The 18,289-nt window shown below is 38.1% G+C and overlaps 1 protein-coding gene across 4 annotated transcripts in view; it reads right to left on the bottom strand.

The window, feature by feature from the left end:
• SPATS2 (spermatogenesis associated serine rich 2) overlaps positions 1-18,289 on the bottom strand; it is a 153,130-nt gene that overhangs the window by 120,292 nt on the left and 14,549 nt on the right. For 2 of the 4 annotated variants that reach the window (XM_043968368.1, XM_043968366.1), the window contains one exon: positions 5,241-5,323. The exons of the other annotated variants lie outside the window; for them this stretch is intronic. The gene's annotated coding sequence lies outside the window, so the exon portion shown is untranslated. The remainder of the gene's footprint in view (positions 1-5,240; positions 5,324-18,289) is intronic. 4 annotated transcript variants of the gene reach the window in all.

Genomic DNA, 18,289 nt, shown 5'->3' with positions numbered 1-18,289 from the left:
ACACTTACTAGCTGTGTGACCCTGGGCAAGTCACTTAACCCCAATTGCCTCACTAAAATAGATAGATAGATAGATAGATAGATAGATAGATAGATAGATAGATAGATAAATAAATAAATAATTGAAAAATATATTTTAAAAAAAGAATGTAGGGCGCGGCTAGGTGGAGCAGTGGATAAAGCACTGGCCCTGGATTCAGGAGTACCTGAGTTCAAATCCGGCCTCAGACACTTGACACTTACTAGCTGTGTGACCCTGGGCAAGTCACTTAACCCCCATTGCCCCGCAAAAAACCAAGAATGTCATCAGTTCCTGCTTCTGCAATTTGCCAGAATACCAACCCACTTCCCAGTGAGACTCTGCTAAAAACACTGTTTCAGATTCCTCTGTCACCTTTATAAATGGGCCAGGCCCCAGGGACCAAGAGTAAGATGAGAAGTGAAATGGACAACACTTAAGGAGGTAGCAATACTCACCAAAAAGGCAAGTCAAGAATTAAGCCTATGATTCTCTGGAAACATACATGTACTGGTTGCTATAACAAATTCTAGACCTGCTTGCAACTTGTTGCTTAATGATGTGTGGTGGGCAGGGAGGGAGAGAGGAAACAAGGATGTATTAAGTATCTATTATGTACCAGGCACTTTAAAAATATGATCTCATTTCATCCTCACTACAACATTGAGAGGTCAGTGCTATTATCATCCCCATTTTACAGATGAGGAAACTGAAGGAGACAGAAGTGAGGTGACTTCCCAGAGTCACACAGAGAGTATTTGAACTCTGGTCTTCCTGACTCCAGGCCCAGCACTATCCACTGCAGCACCTAGCTAGACTGAGCTTATCCCATGGACATGTATAGAATTGAGCTCCTGTGGTCACTTGTGATACCTGTGGCTCAGAACAGAAGGCTGTGCACTTCCGAATGAAGAAATAATCCCTTTATTGATCCTTTTGTCCCAGTGATGGATGGAAGGAAGGGATGCCTATATCAAAAAGGACTGACCACTAAGTTAAGAAGAATTACACTCACAATAGATCTTAAAGTCCCTGGAGAAAAAGGTTGCCACACACAGAACAAAGAGGAATACAAGAGGGAGGCAAAGGCTGGGAGGGGATAGACACAAGCCAAACTTTGGAAGGTAGATCCTGAGGGAATGGAGAAAATATGGGGGAGGATTAAAGAGAAAGAACCAGAAAGTACACTCTGTGCTTGGTGAAGAGAAGAGGGTCATAGGAGTAGGAACAGACTACTTTAATTATAAATGACTAATGCTGATGAGATTCTCTTTTTCCATCCCTTTCTATTTGTAAAGGGAGAGGGGATGGAGATCAGGACAAGCGAAGACAAGGTAAAGTAGTAACAAGTAATAATGAAGAGAAATATACTATTCTAACAGTGAAAAAAGAATGAAATAGATTTACCTATAGAGGGCAGCAGATGGATTGGAAAGCAGACTCCAAAAATATACTTCATGAAAAGCACACTTTAAACATAAAGGTTCACACAAAATTGAAATTAGGCACTGTAGCAAATTTTATTATACATCAGGCAAATTTTTAAAAAGCAGACATAGCAACCATGATCTCAGACGAACCAAGAGTAAAAATAGACATGATCAAAAGAAATATGTAAAGAAAATACAATAAGTATAAAATCACCATAGAAAATGAATTAACATAAGTATTTAATATATATGTACCAAATGGCATAGCATCTAAGAAATTTTTTAAAATTAATCAAATTACAGGGAAAAAAGGACAGGAAGTCTATAATAGTTGGGGAACTTAATGTGTCTTTTTAAGACCTAGACAAATCTCACAAAAATAACTTTTAGAAGAAGGACCTGAATAGAATTTTAGGAAAGTTATACATGATAGAACTCTGGCGATAGGAAGTAATATACATAATTCTTAGTAGCATATGTCACCTTTACAAAACTAAATCACATGCCTCAAAAAACCTCATAAACATTAAACATTTCTTTTACTGACCAAAATGCAATAACAATTATACTCAAAAGACCATTGAAAAATGGATTCAAATTTAAACAAAGTAAATGATCCTACCTAATGAATTGGTAGTTTATAGAAAGAATCAAAGAAGCAATAGATAAATACATTAAAGAAAATAACAAGGACAAAATAAACCAAAATTTTTGAGACTTGGCCAAAGAAATCTCAGGGGAAAATGTATAACTTTTAAAGACTTTCTTCTGCAAGAGAAAGAATATGTGAATAAATGGAGCATTCAAGTTTTAAAATTAGAAAACCAACAAATCAAAAAATCCCAGACACAGAAACAGAAATTCTGAAAATCAAAGAGAAAAACTGAAAACATAAAAACCATTGAATAAATAAATTTAACAGTTAAAAAATACATAAATCATTACTTCATCTGAACAAAAAGAGCAGAAAATAAATTTGCCATTATCAAAAATGAAAAATAATTAATAATAAATGAAATTTATCATAAACTATTTTGTCCCAGGATTCCAAAGGTAAAGCATCTTACCCACCTCCTGACAGAGGCACAACGGACTCAGAATATAGAATGAAGCATATGTTTTGGACATGGCCAGTGTGAAAATTTGTTTTGCTCGACTGTCTGTTAGAAGGATTTTGTTTTTCTTTTTTTCTTTTTCAACTGATTTTAACCCTGTTTTAAATCACAAGTTAATAACATTTTAAACACAATGCTACATTCCAGATCAATACAGAAAAAAAGACTATATCAATGTTAAAACCTCCTTGACAAACTAAACACAAAACTGAAAACACTTCTCATTACTACTGTGCCCAGTGGAATCCTGGGTTATGCAAGGAAGCTTTTTTCCAGCATCAATTTAATCCCTTGATGCTATCAGGAAAAAGATAAAATTATGTTACCAACAATCTCTATATTCAGGATTCATTCAGATCCTTCCAAACCTTTCTCAGGCTTTTCTCATTTCATATGAATGCTTCTCAAGCAGGTAATTATTTTGTATGAAAACAAACAGACAACTCAGATTCTGAGATAATTTGCTGTCTATGTCTTTCATAAATTCACACTACTATACTATCATTATACTTCCAATAAATGCATTATGCAAGCAGCATATAATGCATTAAAATATTTTAAAAGACATACTTTTCATAGTCTCTAGTAGTGGGAGATGAATAAAATAACATCAGATCTGAGACCATCAAAACACCACTTTACCCACCCAGCCCTTTCCAGACATGTTTAATGCAGCATTCCGGGTTGAGGCATTCTGGGTAGAGCAAACTAGGGAAAAAAAAAAGTCTATCTGCAAGAAAATCTGTTGCCTTGTTTCCAGAGAACATTTTTAAAGGTCATCTGATCAAACTGAATGCTTGGAAGTCATCTAGTCAACCCCCCTTATTTTACATAAAGAGAGGCTTCAAATAAGTCACGAGACTTATCCAAGAGCTAAGAAAAAAAATTTTGATGAAATTCTTCACCATTTCCAGTATGTCCAGGCAATTGTAGCTTGGAAGAGCAGAGTCTAATAGGGGAGATAATATGCAAACAATTATGTGCCAATGATAGGCATAGATACATAAACTGGAAATAATCAACAGAAGCAAGGAGAGAAGGGGGAAATAAGCATTTATATAGTACCTACTAGGTGTCAAACATTGTACTAAGTGCTTTTTATAAGTATCTCATTTGATCTTATAATAAATAGATTTGATTTGGGCAGTAGAAGATCAGGAACGGCTTAATAGTAGGTGAGATTTCAGCTGGGACTTGTAAGAAGCCAAGAGTCAAAGATGAGGAGGGAGGGAATTCCAAGCATGAGAGCAGATGGTAAAAATGTCCAATCAAGAGATGGAGTGCCTTGTTCAAGGAACAACAAGGAGACCAGTTTCACTGAATCACAGAGTTCCAGGGTGGATGGGAGAAGTTATGAAAAGCTTTGAACATTAAACAGAGACATTTACATGTGATCCTGAAGGTGAAAGAGAGACATGGAAGTTTATTTAATTGGGGGTAAGGAGTGAGGAAGACATGGTCAGACCTGAACCTTAGGAAGATTTCTGACAGCTGAGTGAAGAATGGGGACTACAGTGGTGAGTTGTAGTAGAGAAAGACTTCTTGTGGCAGGGAGATCAGCCAACAAGTTACTGTGTTAGTCTGGGTGTGAGGCAATGTGGGCCTGCAATGGAGTGGTGGTAGGAGAAGAGAAAAGGCAATATTTTGCACAATTTATTTAAAGGTTCTGCTCTTATATTTGTAGAGACTTTTCCAACATCAAATCAAAAAGAAATGGGAAGGGGCAGCTAGATGGCGCAGTGGATAGAGCATCAGCCCTGGATTCAGGAGTACCTGAGTTCAAATCCGGCCTCAGACACTTAACACTTACTAGCTGTGTGACCCTGGGCAAATCACTTAACCCCAATTGCCCTGCAAAAACAAAAACAAAAACAAAAAAAGGAATGGGATAACTTTAAGGCAGCCAGTCGACTGCCCTAAATTCAAGGATTTTGCAAGAATACTGAGAAAAGATCTTGATAAAAAACACTGAGAAATATTCACCATTACAAAATAAACTTTTTCAGAGTGGGAGGAAGCAGTGTAGCAGTCAGCTATAACCGTTCACAGTATAAGCTACCCTCTAATTCTCCATGTTATGACGTTTTGTGGGCTGACACTGAAATGTGTACCTCTGTATATATAATCTACTAGAAAAGATAACAATAGTTTCCACCATTACTGTCTCTTATTCCTTCATGTGAAAGTAGAAAAGGGAGGAAAGAAGAGTGGTGGCCAAAGTAAAGAACAGCAAAAATAAAAGAAGGGGAAGCAAACCAAGTGAGAACTATAGATATGGACAAACTTGGGTCTCTCTACCAAATAAAACTACAGTAAGTCACTAGACCTTCCTCTTACTTTCCCACCCCTCTTGCCACTGCACCCACATGGCTCAGGAGGAGAGAATGAGGCTGGTGACTTTGCACAGCTCTGCCTCACTTAAATCCAATTCACTTGCAAGTCATGATATTACCATGGTCCTCTTTGAGAACAAAGGACAAACAACAACAACTAAATTATAAGCTCCTTGAGGACACAGACTATATTTTGCTTCTCCTAGTACAATGTAATGGCCCAGGAGTAACTTAATCCATGATTGCTGAATAGAATTCCTCTTTATTTTTCCTGGATAAGAAAGGAAAAAATCAAGAGTTCCTGGGAGGATGAACAAGGCAAACACTGTAACTGCATCACTCACATTTTGCCAGAGCCATGATGTGGCAGATGAGGAACAGGATTAATGAGGAAGGAGTGGTTCCCAAGTGGTGTTAGGCAGTTGATCTGAGAATAGAAAAAAGAGGGCAACTCTCATTAGAAGTAGTGGGATAGGGAGGGGGGAGGGAGGGGAGGGAGGGAGAAAAATCTGAAATTGTAAAGCATGTATAAACAAAAGTTGAGAACTATCTTTACATGTAACGGAAAAAATAAAATATCTCAAACAATGAAAAAAAAAAAAAAAGAAGTAGTGGGATGGGGGCAGCTAGGTGGCGCAGTGGATAGAGCACCAGCCCTGGATTCAGGAGTACCTGAGTTCAAATCCAGCCTCAGACACTTAACACTTACTAGCTGTGTGACCCTGAGCAAGTCACTTAACCCCAACTGCCTCACTTAAAAAAAAAAAATAATGGGATGGGGGTGGGGGTGGGGGTGGAGCCAAGATGGTGGAGGAAAGGCAGTAAATTCCCTGAACCTCTCCCCAAGACCCCACCAAATACCTTCAAATAATGCCGTAAGACAATGCTTGGAGCAGCAGAACCCACAAAAGGATAGGGTGCAATAATTTTCCAGCCTAAGATAGCTTAGAAGGTTGGCGGGAAAGGTCTATTGTACCAATGTGAGAGTGGAACGCAGCCCCGTGCAGGCTGCACTGGCACAGATCCAGCCCCAGTTAGGCTGCCCCAGAGAACCAGGCCTCAGGAGCTTCTGAATTGGCTGCAGCCACAGCTGCTTCCAGAATTCAGTCCATGGATGGTGAGGGGGTCCAGAGGTTGGCCAGGGTGAGATTGCAGGGGTCTCTTTGCTGGTGCTGAGGTGGGACTGTTGTTTTGCCAGTACTCAGATCCAGGTCACAGTCTTGGATGGTGGTCTTAGGCAGGGGAGGGGTGCAGGCACTGTGGTTACAGCCAAAGTGCAGTAGGATTCTGTTCCAGGGCAGAGAAGCAGGCCTGTGGTTGTTTGCAGACCAGAGCACAGGCCAGGAGAGTGGTGAATGTGCCTCTCCTTGAATTGTACCACCTTGGAGGAACTAGGGACTTACAAATTCCTAGAAGTATCTCAGAGAAGAGCTAATCAAACTCCCTGAAGCTTGGACAGTGTGCCCTCACCCAGGAAACAGTGCCCCCACTTTAAGAAGGAGTTAAAAGTCAAGAAACAGGCTAGGAAAAGAAACAAACAGAAAAAAATGCTGACCATAGAAACTTTCTATGGTGACAAGGAAGATCAAAATACAACCTCAGAAGATAACAAAGTCAAAGTTCCTACATCCAAAGCTTCCAAGAAAAATATGAATTGGTCTCAGGATATAGAAGGGCTCAAAAAGAACTTCAAAAATAAAGTAAGAGAGGGAGAGGGAAAAAAAATGAAAGAGAAATGAGAGTGATGCAAGAAAATCATGAAAAAAAAAGTCAACAGTGTGCAAAGCCAAATTGGTCAAATGGAAAAGGAAGTACAAAAGTTCTCTGAAGAAAATAATTCTTTAAAAATTAGGATTGAGCAAATGAGATCTAATGACTTTATTTATTATTTTTTTTTTGCAGGGCAATAAGGGTTAAGTGACTGCCCAGGGTCACACAGCTAGTAAGTGTCAAGTGTCTGGGGCTGGATTTGAACTCAGGTCCTCCTGAATTCAGGGCCAGTGCTTTATCCACTGCGCCACCTAGCTGCCCGTGGAGCTAATGACTTCATGAGAAAACAAGAAACAATAAAGAAAAACCAAAAGAATGAAAAGATAGAAGGGAATGTGAAATATCTCCTTGGAAAAACAACTGACCTGGAAAATAGATCCAGGAGAGATAATCTGAAAATTATTGGACTACCTGAGAGCCATGATCAAAAAAAGAACCTAGCCATCAGCTTCCAAGAAATTGTCAGAGAAAACTGCCCCGATATTCTAGAACCAGAAGGTAAAAGAGAAATTGAAAAAATCCACTAATCACCTCCTGAAAGAGATACTAAAATGAAAACTTCCAGGAATATTACTGCCAAATTCCAGAGCTCCCAGGTCAAGAAGAAAATACTGCAAGCAGCCAGAAAGAAACAATTCAAGTATTGTGGAGCCACAGTCAGGATAACACAAGATCTAGCAGCTTCTACATTAAAGGATCGAAGGGCTTTGGAATATGATATTCTAGAGGGCAAAGGAACTGGGATTACAGCCAAGAAGAATCACCTACAAGTGATTTCAAGAAGGCATTAGGAATTAAATCACTAATAATCCTCTAATTATAATTGGTGAAGAAACCTCCCCACTGTGAGGGAAATATTTGGGAGCAGTCTGGTATATGAGAGGCCACTGTAGTAAAGTAGAAAGATTGAATTTGGAATCATATATAACTTCTGACATTTACAAGTTGAGAGACTATGGGTAAATCACAACCTCTCTGAGCCTCAGTTGCAGATCTGTAACATAATACTTGCAGAAACTACCTCAGGCTTGTTGTGAAGATCAAATAAAACATGTTATTTTATCTATTTTAAAGTGCTTTAAATATCAGCCATTTTTAAAAAATTATCTACTAGAATAGATGTAAAAGACTGAAATTAGAAGTTAATGGTTGGAGGCAGAGGTAAGATGGCAGAGAGAAGCCAGCAAGTTAACTGAGCTCTCCTTTGGTTCCCTCAAAAAGAACATTAAATCAAGCCTCTAAACAGATTCTGAAACTACACAACCTACAAAAAGACAGAGAGAAGTTAATGGTCTTCTGGCTCACAGTCACTTCTTTGACACTTGCATGTTTCCCACAAGCTTCTTGTCTGGAGACTCCCATTTCCTCTCCAACATTCAATGAAGAGGGGCAACTCCCCTCTTCAGAAAGCAGGGAGCAGCTCCATTATAAGACAGATATATTTCATGGTCTACTAACCCAGAATGACCAAGCTATCCAAGCCTCCTTGCTGTTCTACCTCAGATATACTCACTCAGAGATGTATAGATCCAGAAGCAAATCAGTTAGATTTAGAAGTCTTGGGAGCAGCTAGGTGGCACAGTAGATAAAGCACTGGCTCGGGATTCAGGAGGACCTGAGTTCAAATGTGGCCTCAGACACTTAACACTTACTAGCTGTGTGACCCTGGGCAAGTCACTTAACTTTCATTGCCCCGCCCCCCCCCAAAAGAGAGAGAGATTCAGACTAAAATAAATAGTTAATGAGGGGTAGAAATATTGGAGAGCATGATTAACAGCAGAATAGTAAAGTGTAGGGAGAAATATAAAGATTTAGACATCTTCAAAGTACCATAACAGCAGCTTACAATTTACCTATTTTGTGGGATCACTGATCTAGAGCTAGAAGGGGCCTTGAGGGTCAATAAGTCTAACTCACTTATTTGCAGATAAGAAAACTGAGGCCCAGAGATATTAAGTGACCTGCCAAGTGTCTGAAATGGAACTTGATTCCTAGTCTTCAGCACTCTTATCTTCAATGTTTTTCCAATATACCATCCCCAAACACTCCCCTCTTATTAACAGCTTTATTTCAGTCAGGGGCACCAGCATTTCCTCAGTCATCTTTGCTTCTTTCTTCCCACTTGCCCCCCAATTATCCAACAGTTGCCTAACATCTCTTACATTCTTCCCTTTCTGTCTACTTGAACAGCCACTAGCCCAGTTCAGGTTTCATCACTTCTTGCTTGAACTACTCAAACAGCCTCAAGCCTCTTGTTTCCATTGTTTCTCCACACAGCTGCAAAATTGCTATTAGAGAAACACAAGTCTGACCATGTGCTACCCTGTTCAAGAAATTCCAGTTGCCTCTAGAATAAGATGCCAACTCCTCTGTTTGGTAAACTTCAAAAGTTGGATCTAGTCTACCTTTCTAGGCTGACTACACATTACTCCCACTCATGAACTCTTTCCCAAACAAACTGGCCTATTTAGCATTCTCCATGCCAGACATCATCATATTTCTCATCTCTGGACCTTTTCACAGGTCATCTCCTATGGCTGGCAACTTAATTCTGTGTTGTGGAATACCTAACTTCCTTCCAAACTCAGTCCAAATACCAGTTCCTATAGAAAGTCTACTATGATCCCCCTAGTACAGAGGTTCTGAACCTGGAATATGTATACTCCCAATGAGTTTGAGAAGCTTGTCCAAGTGTACAAGGCCTATTTGACAATGTTATATTATCCTATTAAAATTAATACCTTTATTTTATATTTTATGTGGATATGCATGGTAAATATTAAAATTTATTTCCTTTCATACTGAATGGAGGAAAGAAAGTTTACTGAAATCCAAGAAATATAGGGACCATTAAAAGGTTGCTAGTGACCTCTCATAAAAAATTATTTCCTAAGTACATTATGTACATTTTGTACATGATTTTCTTCATGCATGTTATTTCCCCCTAATTTGATGCCAGATCCTTGAGGGCAGGGACTGTTCTTTTCATAACTGTTCAAACACCTTGATCTCTTATCCATTTGGGAATGGCTCTTGGTCTCATTTTTATGTGATACATAAAAATATACTTGTTCATATAGACTTACACATGTTAACTATCAGTCCCTTATTTGAGATATTTGATACAAAGATATTTTTTCCAATAGACTGTGCAGCATACTTAAAGACGATGATGCTGAGAATGCTGCCTATATAGGCTGCCGGGTATGGGGAGATATATGTGTATATGTGTCAACAATCTTTAAAAAACAAACCAAAAAACCGACCGATCTTTTTTTTTGGGGGGGGGGGGGTGAAGCGACTTGCCCAGGGTCACACAGCTAGTAAGTGCCAAGTGTCTGAGATCACATTTGAACTCAGGTACTCCTGAATTCAGGGCCGGTGCTTTAACCACTGCACCATGCATGTTAAAAGATTGGTGGGGGGCAGCTAGATGGCGCAGTGGTTAAAGCACTGGCCCTGAATTCAGGAGTACCTGAGTTCAAATCTGATCTCAGACACTTGGCACTTACTAACTGTGTGACCCTGGGCAAGTCACTTAACCCCCATTGCCCCCCCCCCCCCCCGGGCAAAATGCAATGACTACCTTTTGGTTTATGGCAATACTATAGCTAATCAGTAAAATCTGTCTTTTAGCAATAAAGTAGCTTACAGAGTTTAGTTGAAGCATACACAGTAATGTTTCATTGTTTCAAGCTGAGTTTCAGTGTATCCATTTCTTCTACTCAACCTCTTTACCAACATGCTAATTAAATTGATCCTTCAGCAGCTGATTACTCCTCCATGATTCTGTAAAGTTGCACTTCAGAAAGAACCAATTCAGTGCTGGTGGGCTAAGTGTATTTTAAACCAATAACAATGCAATAGCTAACATTTATGTAGTACTTTAATGATTACAAAATACTTTAAGTATATTATTTCATTTGATCATCACAACAGGTTAAGTGTCCTCATTTTACACCTGAAGAAACTGAAACTGAAAGAAGTTAAGTAGCATGGCCAGGGGTCACACAGTTTATGTCTGAGTAAGAATTCAAATTCAAGTCTTCCTGACTTGAAATCCAGCACTCTATCTACTACACCACCTATAAGTCTTTCTTGAAAACAAAGCAGGGTGGTATAACAGGTCTGTTATTCAACCCATTTTTTTGCAAACATACCCAAGGAACCTTGAAACTCAACAATTTGCAGATACAATCAGCAAAACTCTCTGAAACAATTACCTAGGAAGTTCTGAATATTCATAAATGCTCTAGCAGTACACAAAAGACAACATTAAAGAGCCATTTTAGAGAACTGGAACTTGCAATTAATCTGGAAACCAAAGCCTCAAACCAATCTGCCCAAGGAAACCCTACCCTGGCCAAAAACTTACACCAGCAATGCAGAACTAAATTGTTCTTCCTGAAGAGCATACTGTCTAATAAATGGTACACTGACAGAAGCAGGGAAAAAAAGGAAATTAGCATGTCTTCTAGAAGAGAGTCAAAGTATAGTGCTGTCATGGGATTGAATGCCAAACTCAGATGTCTTCTTGAAAAACCCAAGTTCTGCCTCAGCACCAGCAGAGACCCTTGTAATCTCCCCCTTGCCAACTGCTCAGCCCTCTCACCAGACCATGAGCTTAGTTCCAGGCGACAGTGGTACTACAGCTGTTTCAGAGGCTCTGGGGGTCTCCTTCCCAGGTTCGGCCTGCCTGAGACTGGATCTGTGTCAGCGTGACTGTGGGGTTGGGTTCCACTCATGCCTCAGCACAACAACCCTCTCTTTCCAACCTTTTAAGCTGTCTTTGGTTGGAAAATGATCTCAGCATGTTCTTCTTTGGGTTTTGCTGCTCCAGGAATTGTCCTATGGCATTAGAGAGTTTTTTGGAGTGATAGTCATGAGTTTGAGAGCTCACTGCCTTTCCTCCACCATCTTGGTTCCACCCCAGAACTCCAGCTCAGATGTCTCTCCCCGCCCCGCCCAGATGTCTTCTTTATGAGATCTAGACATGCAACATAAACTAAATCCATCTCCCTTCCACACTTCCCAGCACCATCCTCCCAGTCCCCCAGGCTTGCACACTGTCATCCTGGATTTCTCTCACCCCTCGTATCTAATCTGTTGCCAACACCTGTCGATTTCACCTTTGCAACATCTCTAATATGCCCCTTTTCTACTCTTACACTGGCACCATTCTAGTGTATGCCCTCATCACTTCATGCCTGGACAAGTGTAATATCCTGCTGGTGACTGTCTTCCTAAAGTCTCTTCCCATTCCAAACCATATTCTATTCAGCCACCAGTGGCTGTCCTAAAGCATAGGCCCAATTATAATCACCCTAATCAGTAAAGTCCAGTGGCTCCATATCACTTCTAGGATGAAATAAAAATACTCCATTTGGGAATCAAAACCCTTTATAACCTAGCCCCACCTTGCACCCACATTTCTAGTCTTTTTATACCTTATACTCCCCAAGTACACTTTGATTCAGTGACATTAACTTCCTTGCTGTTCTATGATCAAGATACTCCATCTGCTGGTTCAGGGCATTTTCTCTGACTGTCTCTCATGCCTTAAATGCTCTCCCTCATCTCAGCCTCCTGGTTTCCCTGAGTTCTTTTAAGTATCAACATACATACATACATACACAAAAACAAAAAATAAAAAATAAAAAAGTATCCACTAAAATTCCATTTACTACAGATAACCTTTCCCAATCCCTCTTAATTCTAGTACCTTCCCTCTCTTACTTTCTATGTATCCTGTACATAACCTGTTGTATATTTTTCTTTGCTTGTTGTCTTTCCTACTGTGGACTCAGTGAGGACAGAGAGGGTTTTTGCCTCTTTTTGGTAATTAGCAAGGTGCCTGGCACATAGTTGGTGCTTTAATGAAAGCTTGTTGACTGACAAATCTGTTTCATTTCTTTTTTTTTTTCCAATTACATGTAAAAACAATTAACATTTGTGTTTTTAAATTGAGTTCCAAATTCTCTCCCTCCTTCCCACCCCTCCCTAAGACAGCAAGGAATTTGATGTTATATATGTACAGTAATACTAATACTAATATTTCCATATTAGTCGTGTTGTAAAAGACACAGACCCCACCCCCCAAATGAAAAAATAAAAAATAGTATGCTTCCAGGGGGCAGCTAGGTGGTGCACCTCGGATTCAGGAAGACCTGAGTTCAAATCTAGCCTCAGACACTTGGGACACTTACTAGCTGTGTGACCCTGGGCAAGTCACTTAACCCTCATTGCCCCCCAAAAAACAAAAAACAAAAAACAAAAAAAAATTGTATGCTTCAATTTGCATTTCTCTGGAAGTTGATAGCATTTTTCATCATCAGGATTATCTTGGATCTTTCAGTCACAGTTGATCATCACACAATATTGCTGTTACTGTGTACAGTATTCCCCTGGTTTTGCTCATCTCACTTTGCATCAGTTCATGTAAGTCTTTCCATATTTTTCTGAAAGCATCCTGTTCATCATTTCTTATATAACACAATAGTATTCTATTACAATCATATACCACAACTTTTTCAATTGTTTTATTCCTAGAGTGGTATCATCTAGATCAGGGCTTCTTAAACTTTTTCTACTCTCGACCCCTTTTTGCCAGAGAAATTTTTACACAACCTGGATATATAAAATCAGTAGACATAACCTTTTACTGTTGCCAAATTTTCCTCGACCTCCATATGAGGTCCCAACCCTAGTTTAAGCTAGGATCTATGATGCTTTTCATCTTGCCCTTTCTGAATTAAATGAGGTGTTAAAAATCTCAGACTATAAAAAGTCTAAAATCACTAATAGAGAGACACAAATTAAAATAGCCCTGAGCTTATCACTTTACCTTCGATGAGCTAGAAAAGTTGGGAAAAGTAGGAAAACTAATAGTTTGAGGGCCTGGGGGGTAGGTGGGGGTGGAAAGAACCCCTAGGAAAGTCAATAGGGTGTGGCAGATATATAGCTGGGATTTTGAATCAGGAAAACCTGATTTCAAATCCCCACCACCAACACCTTGACAGATACTTTTTGAGGAACCTTAGACAAGTCACTTCCAGATATTGTCTAAGATCATTTTGTAGAGAAGACGAAGATCTCACTGAGAAAGTTCCTTCTCAGTAGATCCTTATACCCACAAAATCACATATGCTGTTAAAAAACAAAGCAAAACAAAAGCAGGCCCACTAATTCACTGAGAATGGAATTGTGAATCGATTTAATCATTGTAGAAAACAATATGTAATTATGCAAGAAAATTGTTCATAACCTTTAACCCAGAAACTCCACTTCTAAAACTACAGCCAAGGAACGTTACTGACAGAAAGAAAAGATCCAAATGGTCAAAAATGTTCAAGGCAACATCACTGTGATAATAAAAAGCTAAAAACAAAATATGTGCCCAATCAAATTGTGATATAGCAATATAATAGAATATTATTATATAATATTATTGCATCATTAAGGAATAACAGTTATGAAAAATTTAGAGAAATAAGAGAAGATTCCTATGAAGTGACACATAGTGAAGAAAGCTCAAAGGACAATGGACAGTGTGACTACAACTATGTAAATTAAATTAACCTGGGAAAGCAATAAAACTCTGGTCAAATGCTACAATCAATATAAATACCACACTGTCAAAGTTAAAAGACAACCCTTTTTTTTGTTAAAATTCAATCAATAATTCCTCTGAATGAATTTTATTTTGAAGTTTTGTGTGCAATCCTTTTTTCTGCTCTATATTAAAATTCTCGTTTTATTTGGTATTAATTATAAAATGAAAAAAAAAAACAATTCTTAAGGAGGAGAAATCTCATTATACTTGTTTATTTTTTTTTTAAGTTTTTGATTCAGTAAAACCAAATGCCGCTCCCTTAAAGACCCTCTTCCACACTTCAAAAATATTCAGGACTCCTTGAAAGAAATAACCACAGAGAGATAACCTTTGTTCAATAAGCCTCTGAATATAAACATAAAACAAGTCATAAAATAGGAAGAAATATAGTTTGCCATTGTGATAAAGGAGATATAGTCCAGAGTTAAAGTTGAAAAGGGTATAGATGAGATCCTTCAAATACTACTATTTGCAAATGACATCATGATAGTTGACTCAAACCCAATAATGTGGTAGAGCCTCCTGAAAAAGATACATAAACTTTCAAAGAGTTTGGCCTGATCACACATATGCAAGAAAAACAAAATAGATTAATGTCTACAGCTCAGATTATGACATGCAGTGGGATTGATAAGTTTTATAAAACTCATCTCTCAGTACATATACCTGGGACAGACAGTAAAAATGGATAAATTGGCCTTAGATTTAAACAGGAGTTCCTGTAGTATCCCTAAATTCTCCTTCAAAGACCCAACATTCTACCAATGTTGACATATGGCTTCGAGATATGGAACGCAATTTCCCTTAAGAACTGAAAACAAGAGACAGAAACGGAGAGGTTCATAGTGGGTGTGAGCAGTTGTCAACATATAACAAATGAGGAACTCTGAAGAACAGGAGTAAAAGATGTCACCAAAGAAATGTATATTTGAAAAAGAAAATGGGCTGATCCCATGGTAAAAGTTAACAAGTAGACAGAGTGAATGACTGAAATTTTTGAGATGTTAGAAGACAAAGGAAAGACCTTGGAATGTTGCACAAACTCCTTGAGGGAAATTTACAGGAGGACATGAATGTCAGTTACATGAGATTAGCAGTCATGGGTAGGTTATGATCTTCACAGTTGAAAGGAATTAAATCATTGAGACTACAGATTCATTTGAGCATCTGAGTCCAGGAAAATGAAACAAATCACTAAGGGCAATACCCAATTTTCAATGAACAAAGCACATGAACAGACATTTATCATGAGATATAAGCAGTAAATATTCAGAAAAAAATGTGTACACCACAAATACAGTTGCTGAGGAGCTCTGATTTCATTAATGTGGGAATTCTTCCTACTTATCCACATAGCAAATATCTAAGTCCAAGAAAATTGTCTGAGCTAAACAATGTGCCATGGGTCATACAACTACTAAATGTCAAGGTCTTAAGCTCAAGGAATATACAAAGACTGTTAATGTCTATATAACAATGGAGAGAACTCAAAATGAAGTGTACTTAATGATCACAACTATGTAAAATTATTTTTGTACAGTTATAAGGACTGAAAGAGGTTAGAGTATATTTTCTGTTGCTTTATAATGTATTAAGTTTTCATTGTAACATTACTGAACACAGACTATCAGTGGGGGTAAGCTCTCTACTAATGCAAATTGCAACTTCTTTAGTTCTTCACTGATCCTTTCATAAGTTCAGGGGGGATAAAACACATATCACCTCATGGTCAACCTTCTGATGATGAACTTCTCCAAACTTAGACTGATTCTCAAACAATAGATACATAGCCAGTCATCAGGTATGTACTTGATGCATTTCCATCTTAATATAGAGTGGCAAAACCTTAAACTTGAGGGGAAAAAACTGAATGAGATGATAAAAGCTATATATTTTTAAACCACATGAATTATAATGTTTTTCAGATAACAAAAATAGTTTGTACTACTTAACCTCGAATAGCTAAAGGAAATCAGGCCTATGATATCACCAAAGTTTCCTTGGTATTCCCATCCTCCTTCTATTTCTCCCCTTTTCTTCCCCTTGATTGTGATTCTTTCTCTTCCAATTTAGACACTTACTGTTCTCTAATTCCATTTTCCTTGCAAAAAAAAGAAAGGATCTTATACACTTGCTCACTGATGAAAATTTATTGAGAATGTTACCTTAACCAGGCTTCTGCATTCAAGCTTAGCATCTTTAATTGTGATGTGAAGACTTTATCCCTTGTTAAAGAATTTCAGAAATCAGTAAGCAAAAGTGAAGGGGTTTGTCAATTCAATTAAACAAATATTCATGAGGTGTTTACTGTGTGCAAGACATCGTGCTAGGCACTGGAGATACAAGGTTAAATGTGACAAGCTTGCTATCTAATGAAAAGGGAAAATGAGCACATAATTCACTATACTATGAAAGAAAGAGAACTAAGTATAAATAAAAGGTATAGACCAGGGTTCCTTAGCCTGGGATCCATGAACTTTCCATGCATTCCCCCATTTGATAACTGTATTTCAATGCTTTTTTTGTAATCCTATATATTTTATTTTATGCATTTAAAATTATTATTCTGAGAAGGATCCATGACACAAAAAAGTTAAGAACTCATCTAGACAATGAGATATTTGAGGAAGAAGTGTTCACTTTAAACGTATAAGGGACTAAGGCAAGGCTTCATGGAGGAAGATGGCATCTGAAACAGGCCTTAAATAGTGGGAAGGACATCAAAAGATAGAAATGGGGAAAAAGGGGAAAAAGAGAGAAGGCATTCCAGACACGAGAGAAACAACATAAGCAAAAAGCAGAGATGGGATGGGAAAGGGCAGAATGAAAATGTGGGGTTAGAAAAGTGTAAGATTGCCTGGAACACAGAGTATATGAAGAGGAATATTAAACAAAGCTAGATAGGTAATTTAGAAACTATGGGGGGGGGCCCTTAAAAGTTAAGATTGGGAATTTATATTTTATTCAGTAAGCAATGGGGAGCCATCAAGGTTTTTGAGAGGAGAGATACAATTATACTTATATATTAGGAAGATTAATTTGATGGCAATATAGAAGCCAAATTGGACAGAATAGTAACAAACATTTGTAAAAAAAAAAAAACAAAACAACCTTTTATTATAGTGATCATTATATGTTTAATTCTCATCTGATCCTCACAACCCTAAGACAGGTACAATCATTATCCCATTTTACATTTTACAAGTGAAGAAACTGAGGCTGAGAAATTAAGATCACATGGATAATAAACATCCAAGGCAGGCTTCAAACTCATTTTCCTGACTCCCAAATCCATCCTCTTTCTGATATGCCACTAGCTGCCCATGAAAATTATGAAAATGAGCTAGAGTCAATTTCAATAATCTGAGTGAGAAGAGATACTTCTAAGCTGATCAAATTCCTTAGTAGTTTACATTAGTAGATAGTGTGATGGAGAAAATGCTAGACGTGTATTTGAATCCTCTGACACTGACGTATAACCACAGGCAAATCATTTAACCTCTGAGTCTCTTTCTTCATTTCTAAAATAGGTATAATACCTTCAGGATCTACTTCACAGGGTTGTTGTGCTGCTCCAATGCACAAACTCTATAGTTACACACAGCAGCTTCTGCTTTGAAAACATCTATTTCATGTTGACAGAGAACCCCAATATAAAGTGCCTATTGTGAACAGTGCCTGTGATAAAAATCAACAGTACAGAATTTATCTGAAATTTCTTCACATTTTACTTCAGTTGAGTTGGGTGAGGCATATCACCACTGAACGATAATACTAAAGACTAGTTCATAGGAAGGGAACACAATGAGAACATCTCCATGTATCGACACATCTATCATTCATCACAAATATTATCAACTTAATGATATTAAAATGTTTTAGGTGTTCTTGACAAAGATACTGGAGTGGTTTGTCATTTCTTTCTCCAGATCATTTTACAGATGAGGAAACTAAGGTAAACTGGGCTAAATGATTTGCTCACGGTCACACAGCTAGTAAGAGACTGAGGTC

Source organism: Dromiciops gliroides, chromosome 5 (genome assembly GCF_019393635.1).
Source record: "Dromiciops gliroides isolate mDroGli1 chromosome 5, mDroGli1.pri, whole genome shotgun sequence".
NCBI classification, from domain to species: domain Eukaryota; kingdom Metazoa; phylum Chordata; class Mammalia; order Microbiotheria; family Microbiotheriidae; genus Dromiciops; species Dromiciops gliroides.
The sequence above is the reverse complement of the archived record's forward strand: the minus strand, read 5'-3'. Positions and strand labels throughout refer to the sequence as shown.